Raw genomic sequence first — 19140 nt, 5'->3', positions numbered from 1 at the left:
GTGTGTTCCCCCTTTTTCAATAAAGTAGACATTTAGTTATTGCAATCTGTCGCAGCTTCAGTTATTGGGAGGCCCTGGTCTTCTCCGTATACACATCGGGAGGGCGATCTCTGTGGGCTCTTGTAGCCAGCCCCTCTTGCAATATTTGAGCTAATAACAACATAATAAAATTCCCCTAACGGACCTTTGGCTACACTCTCACCTGTCACTTCCACTGTGTGAAACTCATTTTCCTAAGATCCTTTATGTTTTAACATGGGAATGGAAGATGCCTCATTCAGGCTCTCTTTTACAATCTAGTAAGCAGTTATTTCTATGCAGTAACTTGCATGTAAGATCGAAACAAGTAATTAGCCACCATTCTAATCCAAGTATGTTTATAAGGCATAAATTATTTTCCCAATCTAAGTTCAATTCAAAAATTCAGTTCAGAATCAATTGTTTGTTCACCCTTACTGGCTCTCTTGTCTCTTAAGCCATTATGAATTGACTATGTCCATTAAAGGAATATGCCTCAAACTGTAGACCAAACTAAGCCAAACTGATCCATAAGAATGGCACTTTCCAACTTAATTGGATGTTCCACTAAACAATAAACAAAAAGGAAGATTCAGCAAATAACAAGGTTGTTTAAAAGTTGGTGGCATTCCTAGTTTCCCTGCAAAGAGAGGAGACATGGAAGTAGTCGTGGAACCTTTCAACACTGTTCAAATTGTTCTTTTCTTCTTATTTCTTCTTATTTTCTAACATTAACAGAGCTCTCCTTCAAAATCCCTCTAAGCCTCCCTTCCTAGGGGAAAAATTCTGGCTATCCTGAGAGTCTCCAGACAGCTAATACCACTTTGTGTTAGCCGCTTCTGGAGATGACTCTCTCAGAAGCATCTAAATGGGCCACCATTACCAACCAATTTCTTTCTTCTATATTTTTAGAAATGGGCACATTTGAGAGATTTGTCATACATTTCAGAGAAATAGGAGGAGGGAGGAACAAAAAATCAAGTGGGCATTTTTAAAAAAAAATGACCAAAAAGAAAAGAAAATGTGGCAAACAGCGTATGATGGGGTGGGTAGGGGTTGTTTCAAGGGAGAGGCAATTCTCACTTTGAGGGAAGGTAGGCAGAAGATGGTCAAATTTGGATATCTGGAGAAATTTGGAGGCATATTAAAAATAAACAGCCATGACAGAGCAAACATGGTTTCAAAGCCATACACTGATGACATCTCCATTGGAAAAATCAGTAAAAAGTTTCCAGAATGGTTCAGCTATGAACAATTATGTGGACTATACAAATCCAAACAAAAGAAAGAACGAAGAAAGCCTTGCACTGAATGTGAACAAAAGATGGGATGGGAATGGAGGAGGGATTTGGTGAAAGGTCATAAAACTGAGAACTTTTCCCATCGCTAAAGAAGGGTCAGGTGTCACCTTAAAGCCTAACAGATTTTACTGCAAAATCAGCTTCTGTGGACTAGAGACTACTTTCTGTGCAAAAAAAAAATCATGTCCCAATAAATCTGTGAGTCAATAAGGTGCGACAAGGCTTTTTTTGTGTGTCTTTGTTGCAAGAGACTAACACAGCTTCCCCTTTGGAATGGAATGATCAAGAAATGTACACAAAAGGCACCCACCTCTAATTATAAAGACAGTAAGGGAGCTGGTTGACATAGTGCTAATGCAATGAGCAAGCTTATCACAAATGGCAGGAAGACAGAGCAGGGATGAGTATTACAGGTAGGTTGTTGTGACAGTTTGTATGAGACACCAAGCTATATGCCAGGCATTACAAAGCAATCGCTGTAAATGACACAGAGGAAGAGCCTCCATGGTTCTGCAAATCTCTTTCAGGAGCGCTCACACATGCAAAGTCACATTGAAAAAGACATCTGGCCCCAGTAATAAAGCTAGGCTGCTTGCTAAAGTCACTTAAGGTCTTGGACAAAGTAGGGTACAGTTTATTAAACACATTTCAGATCTGTCAACAAGCCGAAGACAGGAGCTAAATAAAGTGAAAGAAGCAGTGCATGAACTGAACAGTGTTTCCTATTACAAAGCTAGGATTCTTTTCCATACCTAGGAACAGAATATTGTTATTATAGGCCTGATGCTTAACTATACAAAATCGGCAAACATCCTCGGAAGTGGGCCTTAAGAAAGATGGTACATGCCATAAGTGGGGAAAATGGGAACTATGCTACTGGTAACGTGCAGATGAGCTCAACAGCCATCCTCATATTTCTTATGACAAGAGGAGGCCATTATATACCAGCAGGACTTAAACTTTTTGAAGCCAAGTCAGTTGCACAACTGCTTTATGAATCTCAACTAGGATTCCTCCCCAACTCTGCACCATTAGAACATGTGCAATTCAAATGTCTAAGATCAGCATTCCAAGCTCCAAAATGTGTTTCTAATGCAACTCTGAGACTGAAGTCAGGCTTTATGAAAATGGAGGCTAGAGTGTGCATGACCATACTCAGCTACTGGCTCAAACTATCCTTCTTTCCCACTCAAAGTACCAAAACACTGGAGAGCCTTTACTTTGGTACAGTGCCATTTCCTTGAACACTGATACAAGAAGATCCCCTTCTCAGAATGATTATGCTCCTGTGACTCTGGTCAAATAGAGATAACAGAGCATGTATTACTCCAGTGCTCATACTACAGGGAAATTCACCTCAGCCTTATTTCACCTCTGTTGTATAGACATCAAGGACACACCAGTCAATTTTATACTTCTTTGTTGTTTTCGGGCACTAACCTCTGATATAACATATAAAGTTGCCAAGTTCTGTGCAGCTGCAGTTGAAATCTGTCAGGCAAGGACTTCCATAGTAGGTTAGTATCAGTTTTGTCTTACTACACTGTACTACATTGAATTTTAAAAGGATATTTTAAATACTATTTTTAAATACTATTTTTAACTTGCTTTTACCTTCTTTTACTCTGCATCCCCCTTTTTTACCTGTGCTGGTCTATGACTGTTATAAAGATGAATAAAAGAACTTGCTGGTCTATTGTAGATTGCTCAGAAATCAATCTTAGGTTGTTCAGAGACCAGTGATCACATATAAAATGGCTAAGAGTGGATCTGTTAACAGGACATCAAAAATGGTTCTGCACTATACTGCTCTGGATGGTAGAATGATAAAAGCTGTTTGACAGTGGAACACACTGCCTTGGGAGTTTATCACACTAGGGAGATCCTGAAGAAATGCAGGATTTAAAAGAGATTTAAAGCAAAAAAAAAAAAAAAAGCACATGTGGGAAGTTTATCAGATGACGTCGCAGTTAAAGTGAAATAACGCAAAGTGAAACTGAATGCAAAGCAGAGAAAACTGGCAGTTTTTTACTTTCGGGAAGTTCCCGAAAGTAAAAAACTGCCGGTTTTCTCTGCTTTACATTCAGTTTAATTTTGCGTTGTTTCACTATGGTCATTATGTGTGATAAACTTTTTTTTAAAAAAAAATTCAAATCTAGTTTAAATCCTGTTTTTCAGTGGGATCTCCCTAGTGTGATAAACTTCTTGGAGAGTAGTGGAGTCTCCTTCTTTGGAGGCTTTTAAGCAGACGCTGGATGGAGCCCTGTCAAGAGTGCTTTCATTGTGTATTCCTGCATAGCAGAAAAGGGCTGGACTGGATGGCCCTGATAGTCTCTTACAACTGTATGATTCTATAATATACAAATTTTAACTGCCATAATGGAGTCTAATAGAATCCTAGAATGTGTAGTTTTGTGGAAATACTTAGAGCCAAAGACCTCTAATGTTGTAGCTGAGGGAGGAATGTCCCAGAGCTCTGTAGTTAAATAAATCTAAGAACTTTGTCAAACTACAAATCCCAGCACAGCCATGACACTACTATCACACTACTGTAAGTTGGTAGAATAGTGCAGCACAGTATGATGGTTCTGAAAAATATGTCCAAAAAATGACTTCGAAGAAAGCAGTAAACGAGAGGGAGGGAAGAAAGAGAGAAATGTAGCTTTTGCATCAAGGGAGGAATGCTGTTCTAAGTATGAAGAGCCAGGAAACCGTCACACATGATGACTCCACCTCCTGGCACAGTGAGATGGAATCCACTCTGTTGATCACCATCTGGAAGAGTCCCAATGGACAGCATTTTGCAGACAAGGTGGAAGAGAAAGAAATATTTCTTTAGTACTGTCACTACCACAATATGTTTAACTCAGCTGCTGCCAGATGAGAATCAGCAAAGGACAGGCTCAAAATGGATCTCAGAGCTGCCATCAAAATAGTGCTAAAGACCCCACCTGAAGATATGTGTACCCTTTTGACAGACAGAAAACTGCAGGTAGTACACTTGCATTAGAGCAGTCTTAAAGAATTTAATTAACTTTATTGAAATATAAAACCAACTCAAGAAAGTATGTGAAGTGTAGGAAAACAATAAAACAGCATTACCATAACACAGTATTCACCTACACCGTTGAGGTTATTTTTATAGCCATTTTCTAAATCAGCAAGAGAAGTTAATCTGAATAAAATAACCATTAAATGAAGAATGAATAGGAAAGAAATAAATCCAAACAGCAGAAGAAAGTTTTCACAGATAAGATGAATGAAGATTGATCAGCCTTAGAGGATGAAGGATTGAGGCTGCAAATTTGTGCATATTTATTGTTGTAAACTGCTGTCAAGTTGAATTTGACTTATGATGTCCCTATGAGTGAAAAACTTGCATGTCACCCATCAATGGCCCAGTTCAGGTTTTGCAGACTCATGATCATGGATTCCTTGATGGAGTCTATCCATCTGTAAGGTTGTCTTCCATTTTTCCTACTGTCTTCAAACATTATCTTCTCATGATATGTCCAAAATACAGTTGCCCCTTTGAACTTGTGGGTGATCTCTTCCAGACACCACCACCACCGTGAGTTCAAAATTTTGCGCATATTCAAGCCCATAGGCTTGAATGGGGCACGTGCATGAAGGACATGCACTGCGGGTATGTGCCTCATTAAGATGAATAGCTGTCACCCCTCCACGGATTTCCAAGTCCGCGCATTTCAGGTCCGCAGACTTGGAGGGGGGGACTGTACAACAGTCTCAATTTATTTATATCAGCTTCTAGGCTCTAGGACCCATTTGTTTGTCTTTTCAGCAGTCTACAGTTTGCATAGAACTCTTCTTCAGCACCACATTTCAAGTGAGTTTATTTTCTTCCTATCAGCTTTTTCACTTTCTAGATTTCACAACAATACATAGAAACTAGAAATACTATGGTATGGACCATCCTAACTTTGGTAACCAATGATATATATTCACATTCTGTGATCTTGTGGAGTTCCTTCATAGTTGCCCTTCCAAGTCCTAGTCTTCTTCTGATTTCTTGACTATGAGTTGTCCTCTGGTGTACACCAGTAGCTTGCTGAGTGGGACCTGATCTGGGAGTTTCATTTTCTGGCACTCTCTTTGTTTCATTGTGGATTTTCTCATTATAGGGTTTTGATGAAAAAAGACATTCAAAGGGGAACTAGTATGCCTTCTTCTGCAAGCATTAGCTATGGTGCCACTGCCATTTTCTTTGAAAGTTCTTTTGCCAGTGTCACCCACCTACCCAGCTACTAGTGCTGCTGCCCAGTAGCTGTTTGGCACATTAAGGGGCAGTACATACTGCCCCAAAGAGACAGCCTGCAGCCGCTCCTTTTTGCACTGGTTTGGGGCCCGGGAAGCCTCACCAGCAGCCCTGCGGGCCCAATCCAGTATTTTTCTGGGCCACGAAACAGTAACAAAATGCCGCTTCTCCATAGCCCAAAGAGGTGTCCTTGGGGCTTCATGCTGCTGGACAACCCAGCACTAAAGAGGAGAAAGGGGTGACCCCTTTCTCCTTGGATCATTCCCTCAGCCGTGTGGTTGCCACAGGAACAATCTGCTCCCGAAAAGGAGCTCCATTTCAAAGCTCCTTGCAGCAGTACTACCAGGCCGCCATAAACTGCCTGAGGCAGCACGGAGACATCACGCACATGCCACATTGTTTGGACGCGGTGTGCGTGTGATGTCATCAACGCATGCCATGTATGGAAGGTGCCACGTAAAGATGGCGCCATCCATACATATTAGGGTTGCAGAGTGCAAACCCTAATTTTGGCACTGACATGGCACTTTCGGCCTGTGTGTATCAGGCCTTAGTCTGGCTCCTCAGCATTAGCCTGTTTGACATGGGAAACCCTACCAGCAGCACTGCTACCAAAAGCATACCCTCTTCCCCCATACTAACACACAATCCCACTACCATAGAATGGTATATTAAATCCCAATGAATTTAGTGGTACTTACTTCTGAGTAAACATGCTTTGGGTTGCAATGCCATCTACTAACTCAGACCAAGCTTCATAAATAAAGTATTACAAGCTTGGAAAAATTCATCTTTGGACCAACTTCCAGGGTAGGTAGCAGCAAAAACAACAGAATTGTGTGGCACCTAAAAGACTAACACATTTTAGTTGGCATAAGATTTCATGGACTGTAGCCCACTTCAGCAGATGCATCTGATGGATTGGGCTACAGTCCACAAAAGCTTATGCCAAATAAAACTTGCTAGACTTTAAGGTGTCATTGAACTGCTTGATGTTGTTTTTGAACTACAACACCAAATGCTGGCTGAGGAATTCTAGGAGCTCCAGTCCAAATAAGGTATCATTTTCAAGTTCTCAGAGTAACTGATATATTGATCCCAATTCATTCTTCCAGTCAAATTTTTATTTAGCCCAAACAGCACCATATGAATGTAAGAGAGGGGTACCAGCAACCCAGCAGGCTTAAGACAAAAGAACAGATTCTACAGTTTACAGAAATTTTTTTTAATGGTGTGTGTGTGGGGGGGGGAAAAGTAAACAAAAGCAGGGGGGGGGGGGGCTCAAACAAAAAACTCCTGGGGGAGTGGAGATACTGCCCCAACAAACAATATTATTCCCTTTTAATTTTTTCTTTTGTCTCCAAAGCTCTAGCACTACAGAGAGTGAGACACTGGCAATCGTCCACACCTGGAACTCTTCTATTTGCTGCGCTGTTCACATTCCCTTGGTTAGTTTGCCTGATTCTTTTCTTTTGACGCCTAAACCAAATGCTCACCTGAAATCTTGAATTATTGCAGTACTAGAAATCTTTGGGGCAGAATACCCTCATTCTCCACCCACTTACCTACTCCCTTGCTGAAAGTTCTTTCGATACAGGACACAGTGTACCAAGTAAAGACAGTGATGTGAGGGGAAAGAATGTCCCCTTGGGCACTTCTAAACTGGACTTAGGTATTAGATTTATGCGCGCGCACACACACACACACACACACACACACATATATATATATATATCTGCAAAATAACATCCAAACACAAAACAGAATAACAGCCCGGAACACTTGAACAGACAAAATGATTTACAACTATTTGACCTTTTGCAAGTGTGTGCCGAAATTATAGGAGAAGGGAGAAAAAGAGTGCAGCGCTATCTGTTGACATGATTTCATTCGGAGCCCTTGACCTTTTGGAACAACAGTCAAAGAAGTGAAAATGTAACTTTGAAGGGGAGTGATTCATGCAAATCATGACTTTAAAAAGCAAGGAGTTGACTTGATGGCGGTGTATTTCTTTTCTTTTTAACCCATCTATAAGGCAGAGAATGGGAGGAAAGTATTTGATAATCCAATTATGTAAATCATTATAAAAATAATACAGATTTTTTTGTGCATGGTTAATGGAATTTTAAGTCTTATTGACAATGAAAACCAATTATCTGTCCAAAACTTTTTCTTCCTCCCTTCTAGCTGTCCCTCTGGTTTCATTACTGCATTAACAAAATTGAATGAATGCTTATTTTCCAGTAGCCAAATGAATGTTAACAGCAGCAATAGTTAAGAGAACAGAAATAATTTTCCATAGTGTTGAGATTTTTGGATTTTTAATAATACTGATTTGCTATTATTTCTATGAGTGCCAGTATGGTGTAGTGGTTTTAGTGTTTGACTATGATTCTGAAGACCAGGGTTTAATTCATGGATCAACCAGGAATCCCACTGGGTAACTTTGGGAAAGTCACATGCTCTCAGCCTCAGGAGAAGGCAATGGCAGACCTCCTCTGAACAAATTTTACCAAGAAAACTCCATAATAGGTTTGCCTTAGGATTGCCATAAATTGGAAGTGACTTAATAATAATAATAATAATAATAATAATAATAATAATAATAATAATAATAATTTTATTTCTATACCGCTATTCCAAAGATCACAGCAGTGTACAACAAGTAAATAGAACAATAAGAACAACAAACCCAATACCCCAACATACACAATATCATATTACAATAAAACAATAAAGCAGTTAACAGTTAAAAATAGTTAAAACCATGCAAAACAACCCCATACAAATGGCTGAAGATGGATTCCACCAATTACATTGCCAGGGGAAAAAGAAGAATACCAACAGGCTCATGGGGGAAAAGCCTGGCGGAATAAAAAGGTCTTCAGGTTCCTCTTGAAACCATCAAGGATGGTAACTGTACGGAGCTCATGGGGGAGAGAGTTCCAGAGCTGAGGGGCCGAAACTGAAAATGCCCTCCGAGATGAATTAAGTTGAGCACCTGGAACTCTTAAAAGATGTTTCCCACCCGATCTGAGAGTGCAGGGTGGATTGTATGAGGAGAGGCAGTCCTCCAAGTACCCTGGGCATAGCACACAGCAACAACAGCATTAGAATGCAAATATGTCTGCTCAGAAACAATACCCTGGCTAGCATCCTGATAGGGGTTAATGCCCTTACACCTGCATATGTACTTTAAAAAAAAAGCCAGCCAAAGTCTGTCCTCCATGGATTCCCAATGGGGCTGCTGCTGTACCACCACCGCAACAACAACCCTCTGGCCATTCCCTCCCTGGGGAGAGAAAGGGAGATTATAGCAGCATTTGGCTATGTCCTGTTAACCAGACATGAAATGACTACACCATCCACTGAGGGCTCTAGAGAACCCAAGCAGACCTCAGCAGATAAGCCTCAGCATTTAGCTGTCCCCTTCCACAAGATATGGAATGGTTATGGTTTTAACCCACCTATAAGACAATCTCTCTCTCTTTTTCTCTCTCTCTCTGTGAGAATGATCAGCTACTGTATAGCATAGTTCCGCATGGATGTTTACCCTACTGTGTTTGTTGGGTTTACTCCACTGTAAATAGGAAACTCTAACTTTTCTATAGAAGTGTTAAAATTCTTCATATATAATGTTAGCTTAATGTTATTTTAAAAACGTGGGGCCTCATCTCCTCTACAAAGTTATATCAGTTTTTAACAATTTGAGTAATGTGGCTTCTTTCAAGGAATCTGGGAGTTGTTGTTTGATAAGGTGGCATGTGTTTTTCTCTCTGGAAGTCTCATATGTACTTGTTCAGAATTTAGTCCCACTCTGTTCATGAGGCATACTCTCAGGTAGGAGGGTAATGGATTGCAGTGTTCATGTTATTAGAACCGATATGTCTGAAGAGGAAGCAAGGGCCCATCTGTCTTAGAGTAAGCATTTGTAGGATCTGAAAACAGACCATGAAGATAAACCAAAGGTCTGGAAAATGTGGCCTACAGGCCAAATGAGCTCCCAGGTCAATTTTGAGACTCCTCAGGCCCCAGCACTCCAATTTCAATTTTAAACATTTTTCACCAAAAATGCATCCCCAGACCGTTATCAGTCGAGTAAACTGATATTCAGGTTTTTTTAAAGCTTGTCTTGAGAAAAAACATGGGGAATGGATGGGGGGGAGGTAAAATAATCTGAAATTTTCTATATACCTTATAAGGGACTGGAAAAGCACTTTGGTGCAATTAACTCCCCCCAGTACATTTTTCCTCCACTTAAAGTGGTGTCAAACTGTATTATTTCTACAGTTTAGATGCACTAAGATGATTACCCTTAAACTATTTCATGTCAGTTGTACCATATATTTTAGGCAGTTTTCGCCACAAAATATTGTGGCATATTACCAGACTCTTCCAAGCCTAAGTAACACCAACCTTTGAAAAGAAGGACTTGCTTGACTTTAATAACAAATACATTTTTCACTTTAGTGACAGCAGAAATAATTTTGTGCATTAATAACTGAGTTCATTACTTTTATCTACTTAGTGATGACAGAAACATTTTGTTCCAGAGAGCATGGAGATGAAATACCCATATTGGGTCATCTCAGCCATTCCTTCAGCATCACAATGCATTCCCTATAGGCATTGGGTCAATTCTCAGGAAACCATTTGCCTTCAAAATGTGGTAGGACAATCCAGAACTTGTTCCTTTTCATTATAGCTGCTTTGGGGAGTATAGTCAGAAAGCAAGATATAACAGACCACTTATTTCAATAAATGAAGCACACCAGACATGTTAATAACACACATTAATAATTTCCCAGGTCATACATACATTAAATATCACTCAGTATAACCCTGGCATTGCCATGCCACCACCTTGTTTGATATTGTAGAGTGAACATTATGATTTCATTGTGATCATGTGTCATTTCCTCAGAGGTGAAAGACAAAGACAGAAGCTAAACAGGAAGATCCAGTGGAAAAGAATTGCTACGTTCAGCAGTTAGAGACAAAATGTCCTCAGAAATGTGTAAATCATTATCTGCACAATCTTCCTCTCTAGAGAAATGACTAACAACTCTTGGACAATCATATTGATGATCCTCTTGAAAGAGAGTTGACAAAAATGGACAAAAATGAAGGCTTTGATGACAGCAAGGTCAAATGATAACAAACATGGAAGAGTCTGTTACCCTCTCTAGATGGTAACTGCTGAAAGGATTGGCACAAGTGCCTCCTACCCACACAGGCACACCTCCTCACCAGCTGTTACAAGCTGGCAGGCCTGGAGAGGAGGCAATAGATCTGCCTGATTGCTCCCTTCCAGCCCTACTCATAATTGCTTTGTGATCAGCTTTCTTTTGTCTCCAACACTTGCTTCCTTTCTTCCTCTGATGTCTACATCCAAAGGATTTGTGTGGGTATTTTCAATGGATGCACACATTTAAAAGGACATCAATGCCAGAGATGATTACATACACAAGAAATTAGGCAACAGAATTTTCATGGTAAAGTTGTGGATATTTTGACTTGGATACTTAGTAAGTCGAGGTCATTCTCCTCCTTGTCCCCATTTGATCCTTGCCAAAGCCCTGGAATACAGGTTGGGCTGAGAAAGTCACCCAGTCAACTAGTGAGCTTTATGGCTCAGGGGGGATCTAGACCTTGGATCTCCCAAGTCCATTGCTCCAGAAACTTCACCACAGTAGTTCTGAGTCAATGGACATTATTCAACCAGTGTCAAACACAGTTAAGTCCAATTGCTCTCCGTGGTAAAATTACTGTAATAACAGTTTTCTGTTTTGAAACCAATGGGATGTTGCAGAATTTTGAGCATGATTTTGCTTGCGTGGGAGATCAGTGCTATGGTCCTATAGCCGCTATATATTGATCGCTTCCAATCTGTTGGTCATTGTTTTGTTTTCCATATCTGTTGACATTTGTTGATTTGCATTAGAGTTGACTCTGTCAATGTGGATTGCAGCAGTTCAGTTGGAATATCTGTTCCTGGTGATTTGTTTTTTTGTTATTTGTCTTATTGTAGTTTCCACCTCGCTTTTTAGAATTTGGGGTTCATCTTCATATGGCTCTTCATTCCATGTGTCCTTCATTTTGTTGTCTCTTTTGTATTATTCTTCTGTATATTGAATCAAAGTCTTTTTATTCCTTCCTGTTCTTGAATTATGTTATTTTTATTGTCATATAGTGTCCTAGTCCTTGGCTTGAATTTTCTTTTGATTTCCCGGTTCTTGTGAAATAGATCTCTTGTTCTCCCCTTTTTGTTGTTGTCTTCTATTTCTTTTCATTTGCCATTGTAGTAATTATCTTTCTGTACAAGCCATTGTACTGTTGCATTCATAATTCTTAGTTTGTTCGTATCTCTCTCTTGTTTTTCTTCTCTTCTTTTCTTTATTGCTTGTAGTGTTTTTTCTGTCATCCATGGTTTCTTGTCTTTCTTTTTATTTATTGAAAGTCTCTGTCTGCATTCCTCTTTTATGATGTCCCTGGCGTCAGATCATAGTTCCTCTGGTTCTTGGTCTATTATGCTTGGTAGTGCAAATCTGTTTCTTATGTTGTCAGTAAATCCTGTTGAGATATTATTTAGATCATATTTTGGTATAATCACTGGTTTTGTTTTCTTCTTGAGTCTTATTCTTATTTTTGATATGAGTAATTCATGATCTGTGATTACTGATTATACAACAGTATTACTGATTATACAACAGCAATACTATACTGTAATCACTTTGGGTATAAGAAGACGTTTGGATGTGAGCATACTTGCCCGCTTTGAGAATGATATTTCAAAGCTCATGTGCACAGATTGTTCTGGTATGTGTCTGTAACTTGGAGATTCTCCCCATGTCCATATCTGCTTTTTGTTTTGTTTTGGCAATATTCACCCTTTTCTGTCTTTAGCACCACATAGCTATGTGTAACTACTTGAACCACTTTTGGGTGGGAATGCATAATGGAATTGACATCCCATTTTAAGTAATGCATTAAACCTTGTGACATACTATACCATGCCTCATCTCTTTACCTATATTAGAATCCTATGTTAAATGAGTATTTGTTTTATATTTTCTCATAATTGTTGTCCTCTAGGAGATAGGATATACATTTAACCAATGAATGAATCAATACTGGAATTTTCCTCCAAGGGAGATATTTGGAATGGTATTGTGAAGGAAATATGATTGGCTTTCTGATTTGCCAAGTTATTAGGCAGAAAATATTGATTCCACTGTCTAAACTTGTTTTATATTCTTTTAGGGGGATGTCCTAAATGTCATTTTTATGCCATAAAACCTTATCGTTGCATTACGTTGCTTTTTTTAAATAAAAAAATATGCCCTGAAAAGTGAATAGTATAAACATTCTTAATACTGATAAATTCTAAACATCTTCTTGCTGATGCATATTCTGATAAACATTGCACTTGTCTTTCCTGCCCATTTGGCTTATACAAGGGTTTGTATGTACCTAGTTACCATTTATTTTTCAACAGACATTAAATCAGAAATCCAACACAAGGAGGGCTGGGGATAATTGACACCCACCACTGGCATTACAATTCCCAGCTGCAAATGGAACATGTTTCCACAGCATGCACAGCGATTCCCCCCCTTCCATAAGGCATGCCCTGCTTACTTTATACCCTCTCCATACCTAGAAGAATTTATGTCATGAGAGACTTCTTTCTATCTGCTGTTGACTATTTTCCCCATTGTATTTATAGAATAAGACATGGGATGAAATCTGGTTGCTAGAATTTTTATCAAGATGAAGACCGGTGCCTGGTACAAAATGAGCAAGACCCATGACTCTTAAACAACACAAACATGGGCATCAACATCTTCATCTAGTCTAAAAAGGTTTTTCCAAACAGGAAATAAACTTGGCAGGTACAGAACACAAAAGCAAAGCTCTGTCAGGTCTACCAACAGACAGGAGAAAATTTTATATCCCACAGTGCCATCTAGCTGGATGCGATGTAGTTGCACTGTTGGTTGTCAAGGAAAAACAACTCTGCTCTAATATGAAATGTTAAGTTCATAAATAATTTGTGACCTTGGATGAAGCTCAGCTCCTAGCTTTATTGTCTAAGTTTTTATTCACATTTGTTTTCCTCAACATAATGCAGCTTGGGGTCCCAAGGGTCATGCTGTAGCTCCAGGAAACAAACCAACATATGCTATTTTCATTATTTCTAGAATTGGAAAGCACATGAATTAATGTATTAAATGAAACCCCTCTACATTTCAGGAGGGAACTTTTATAAGAAAGGACTTCAAATAACATAAAAGCCATAATTAAAGTCTGTGACAAAATGGAGCATAGAGAGTCAGGATAATACAAATAAGACTCTGTAATATTCTATATTCTGGCATAGAGATATTACCTTTAAAATGCCAGAGAGAGGAAGAGAGAGAGAGAGAGGGAGAGAGAGGTACAGGTAGAAACAGAGAGAGAGAGAGAGTCCTAAGATGCAAAGATGTATTTAACTGTAATATTCTATATTCTGACATAGAGATATTGACTTTAAAATGCCAGAGAGAGGAAAAGAGGGGTACAGGTAGAAGCAGAGAGGGGGGGGGGAGAGAGAGGGAGGAAAGATGCAAAAATGTATTTAACTCTCCATTGGCATTATTTAAACTTTAAAGAGCTTGATGTCAGATGAATTGTGCCCTAAGAATCTTCCCAAACGAATCTTCAGCTACTATACACACACAATACAATCAATTATCCCATCCCACATGGTAAAAACAGAATGAAAATAACTGTGTTTGCTTCTGTATTCTCTGGTTTCTACTCCTAGCTTCTGTGTTCCAGGGAACCGCATTTCTAATCAACACAGTACAAGAATTAGAAGGATATTTTACCTTACACAAGGTGACTCATCTTTTGAACATTTTGGCAGGATCAAGCTTAGATAATGTTTAGGTCCATAGAAATGTTTAAGACTAGCAGATTATTTACAGATGCTCTCTTGCAACATAATATTGCTGTATGGAGTCCTTCTCTTTTTAGATTCCAGCCATTCCATCCTTGCTTCAACCTCCACACACTCACCCCAATGCTCAAACTCCATCCCAAGGATGGTCTTGGAATATTTCCCCTACTTCCTTCCAGACCTGAAGTTTTTGTTTAATAAGTATATTTTGCTTATATTTTTATCCCACTCTTCAGCCAAAGTAACTTATATACTGTATACTCATTTAATATATTAAAAAACCCACCAACAACCATGGACAGTTCTTGTGTACATATGCTTTAGCCAAGATCTTGTTCAATGGCAGCTAAACACTAAGCTCTACCAACATACATATCCAGAATGGATGTTTCAGTTGATGTGCAGTGACCATTTCAGACCATTCCATGGCTGCTTGAATAGCTGTTCTGAGTCATGGGCAAAGAACTATGCTTTCATGCCAGACTGGGCTTTAAGCCAGCCTGTTTTATTTTAGGTGAATGGGAAATTATTTACATAAAGAAATGTAGAATATTTCTTTATGCAGCATATAACCAGTACAACTGCTAGTGTAACCCAAACTTTGTTGTTTGTTGTTGTTGTTGTGTGCCTTCAAGTCATTTCCAACTTATGGCAACCCTAAGGTAAAACTATCATGCAATTTTCTTGGCAAGTTTCATCAGTGGGGATTTACCACTGCCATCCTCTGAGGCTGAGAGAGTGTGACTTGCCTGCAGTCACCCAGTGGGTTTCCATGCCCGAGTGGGGATTTGAACCATGGTCTGCAGAGTCATAGTCCAATGCTCATACATCTACACCATTTTGGCTCTCTTAACTTAGGGCCGGAACAGATGATTCAAATGTGTGTGCTGGTGTTGATTTTAGGGTTAGGGACCGCACACCAACCACACGGTCCCTACACCTAGTACGTGGCGGCGGCACAATAATGGCGGCGTCCCATGTACATGGGCGCCACCATTTTGACGTAACAGATGCATAGCATCCACACATTGCGACGCATCTGTTACGTCATGAGTGTGCCATTGGCGCACTCATGACGTAACAAAATACTCTGGAGTGACGGTGCCCGGTTTGGGGACTGCGCCATCCCTCCGGAGTAAAAACAGGTGCCTACAGACTGCCGTTTCTTGGTGATCTATACTTCCCCTTAGTTAAGTAATTCAGAGTTTGTTGTTGTTGTTATCTGCCCCCAGATCGACCTCAATCCGTGACAACTGTGGATGAGACACCTCCAAGATTCCCTATCTTCCTCTGGTTTGTTCCTGCAATCCCATGCCCATATCCACCCTGACTGAGTCAATCCATCTGGCGTGTGGTCTGCTTTTTCTTCTTCTGCCCTCTACTTTTCCTAACATCGGCGCGTTACAGACCACCCCTTTGGGGTGGCCTGTAGGCGCTCCTTTCCCCAGTGTATCAGGGCCTCAGCTGCCACAACGGCAGCCTCCGAGGCCCCGATCCGCTGCTTTCCAGGCCGTGGGGAAGCGGCAAAAAGCCGCTTCCCTGCACCCTGGAAAGGGGTGTTCTTGGGGCTTCAAGCCCCAAGGACACCCGATGGCGGCGGGGAGGAGGAGAAAGGGGCCGCTTGGCCCCTTTCTCCTCTGCGTCGCTGGGCACAGCCATGTAAAGGCTGCGCCTAGCAACACAAACTTGGAAGGAGCTCCAAAACAGAGCTCCTTCCGGGGCTGCAGAAAGGGCGCTCTAGGCGCCCTTGCGCAGTCCCACTATGTCACAACCACGCCGCCCCGTTTAGAGGCGGCGCGGTCGTGACGTTGTAATGGCGGCCCCCGTGTGGAACGGGAGCTGCCATTTTTTACGTGCTGAGCACGTACTAGGGTTGGGGCATCCGGAAGGGACACCCCTTTCTAACCCTAGTACGTGCTCAGCACATACTTTGAGGCCCATCTGTAACGGGCCACAATTGTCTTTTCCAGTGTTTCATGCCTTCTCATAATATGGCCAAAGTACATCAGTCTCGATTTCATCATCTTGGCTTCCAATGAGATCTCTGGCTTGATCTGTTCCAAGACCCCTCTGTTTGTATTTTTGGCTATCCACAGAATCCTAAGCATTCTTCTCCAGCACCATATCTCAAATTCAGAGTTACTTCCATGCAATTCCAACACAGAAAAAAATCTCAGACATCAGTTCTCAAAGCTATATTGTAGCCCTTAAAATGTGCAGCTGAAAACTGACTGATAGTCCCTCCTCTTCCATGAGCTATCTTCAGTACACCAGGCAGAAATAGGACTCCTGCCACAGTTCCCCCATGTGCTGACGATTACTCGCAAAACAGCCACATGCAAATTTTGTGCAAAATAAGTCCCAAAGTGTGAGCAGTCTTTGAAACTTGCACCGGCTTTGAAAACTTCCTTGCATCACAAAGAAAAGTCCTAATTAATAATTGCTTTCTTTAAGAACAAAATTAGGGGGGGGGGGAATTACATCAGTAGAAAGGAATTATATGTTCTTCAGATGTTTTGGCCTACAGTTCCCATTAATACCACTCTGTATGGTGTTATTTTGGATTTATGGACATTTGTAGTGCAACCAAAGCATGACCTTGCTTCCCAGGATAAGGGCTATGATGATTGGTTGTTCTAAGAAGGTCAATGGACCCAAATGGCGTTCTGATTGCTTTGGAGATTTCCCTGCTGTCTCAGCTTGCCAATCTGCTGAAGCTCTGTTCAATGTCAGGGACCGAAGAGTCACTTTTCCCTGCTGATATAGCCAGAATGGACTAGAGTTACCAGGAAATTAATGGTTATTCACAATGACTTGAGCAATGGTGGAGAAATCCTGGAATGAATTAATTGATATAAACTTAGACTATGCTGTGGTGATGACAATGACAAAGCAAATGTGCTTTCCTGTCACTGTTGCACTCATGTTGCTGGACTATTTTAAGTTGTTCAATGTTTGTTATATCAAAGACTGGTGAGAGTTGAGGGCAAGTCAGTTGCTGACCGTGACATTTGTGCTAGATGCTTTGTGGATAAAATGCTTCAGTCCACCCACTCAACTACAATTAGAAGATTGTGGGATGCCAGTGTGGCATAGTGATTATGACTCTGGAGATCAGGGTTCAGTTCCAATGAGTTATGCATTCTCATGATATGTCCGAAGTATGACAGCCTAAGTTTTGTCATCTTGGCTTCCAGGGAGATTTCTGGATTGATCTGCCTTGGTACCCATTTGTTTGTCTTTTTGACTGTTTTCAGTACAATATCTCAAATGAATTTATTTTCTTTCTGTCTTCTTTCTTAACTGTCCAGCTCTCACATCCATACATGATAATAGGGAATACAATGGCTTTTATGATTCTAACTTTTGTACTCAGTTGTATATCTTTACATTTTAGTATCTTTTTGTCAGCCTTTGGCAATGTAAAAATTAAGATCTAGTGAACTGCACAGTCATAATGTGTGTGTGGTGTGTGGGTGACAAGGCCAGGACATGTAGATAAATGTCCTTGAAGTGGCCAGACACCAAGACACCAGACACCAAGATGTGAATTTTAAACTGTAGAGTTGGTTGGAGTTAGTGAGAGTTGCCGAAAGCTAATGTGAGTACTGAGAGGAACTCTGTCTGTTTGTTCAGTTCCTTCTACTGTAAATAATATCTCCTTATCACCTGTAAATAAATATTTTCACCATGAGCAGTCTGGTCCAGATTTCTGATTTCATCTTGGTGCTTCTAGCTTAGGTTGAGATACTGGAGTCACGTTCATGTCTTGTCCGCAGTGTGACATTTTTCTAGTTCTTTCTGAGCCAGAGCAGATGGGTGCAAAAGATCTGCCCAAGTCCACTTTGGCTGCAAGAAGGTTGGGACCCCTATAGACCAAAGTGGGCTGTAGACATAGGGCCCAACATGTCCTACCAGCTCCTTTTTGCTCCAGTCCAAAGAACCAGAACATGACTTTGGTGCAGCTTTGGTCCACTTTAGAGGTATGCATTGTTTGAACACCACGCCTCCAAAGCAGCTGGAAGATGCTTCATTTGGCTCATCTGTTGCCAGGTGTAGTGAGGGTGTGCCTTTAGGAGAGAGAGCTGAGTGGGCTGATGAGGGCCAGGTGGAGGAGGAAGGAGGTGGAGTCGGAGACAGGAGGAAGGGAGGGGCCAAGGGGGATAAAGGGAGAGGGTGAGAGGCACATGAGGAGGAGGGAACGTGGCAGAAGAGGAGGTTGGGGAGCTGCAGTTGGAGAAGGGAAAGGAGAGGTAAAGTGAAGCCTGCGGAGGGATGGGACACTGGTGGTGTTACAAAGGAGGTCAGGCTGGCAGCAGAGAGGGCCTCGTGAGGAAGTTTGCCTATGGAACCCTCGAGAGGAAAGAGATTTTTCTTTCTCGGATGCTGAGGAGTGGGTGCAAGGAGGGAAAGGAGCCCTTGAGGAGGAGTGGTGGGACCCCAAAGGGGAACAGTGGCAGACAGGCCCAGAGCCCCGGGAATTGGAGAAAGCTGACTTGGAGCTGCTGGAGAAGCACTCTGGAGGACAACCCTCACCTCAGAGCCTGAGCTGGGAAGTCGCAGGGCCTGGGGACTGGCTTAGCCCGGAGGTTGCCCATGAT

Source organism: Sceloporus undulatus, chromosome 1 (assembly GCF_019175285.1).
Source record: "Sceloporus undulatus isolate JIND9_A2432 ecotype Alabama chromosome 1, SceUnd_v1.1, whole genome shotgun sequence".
In the NCBI taxonomy this organism is placed as follows: Eukaryota; Metazoa; Chordata; class Lepidosauria; order Squamata; family Phrynosomatidae; genus Sceloporus; species Sceloporus undulatus.
This window is presented reverse-complemented; position numbering follows the sequence as displayed.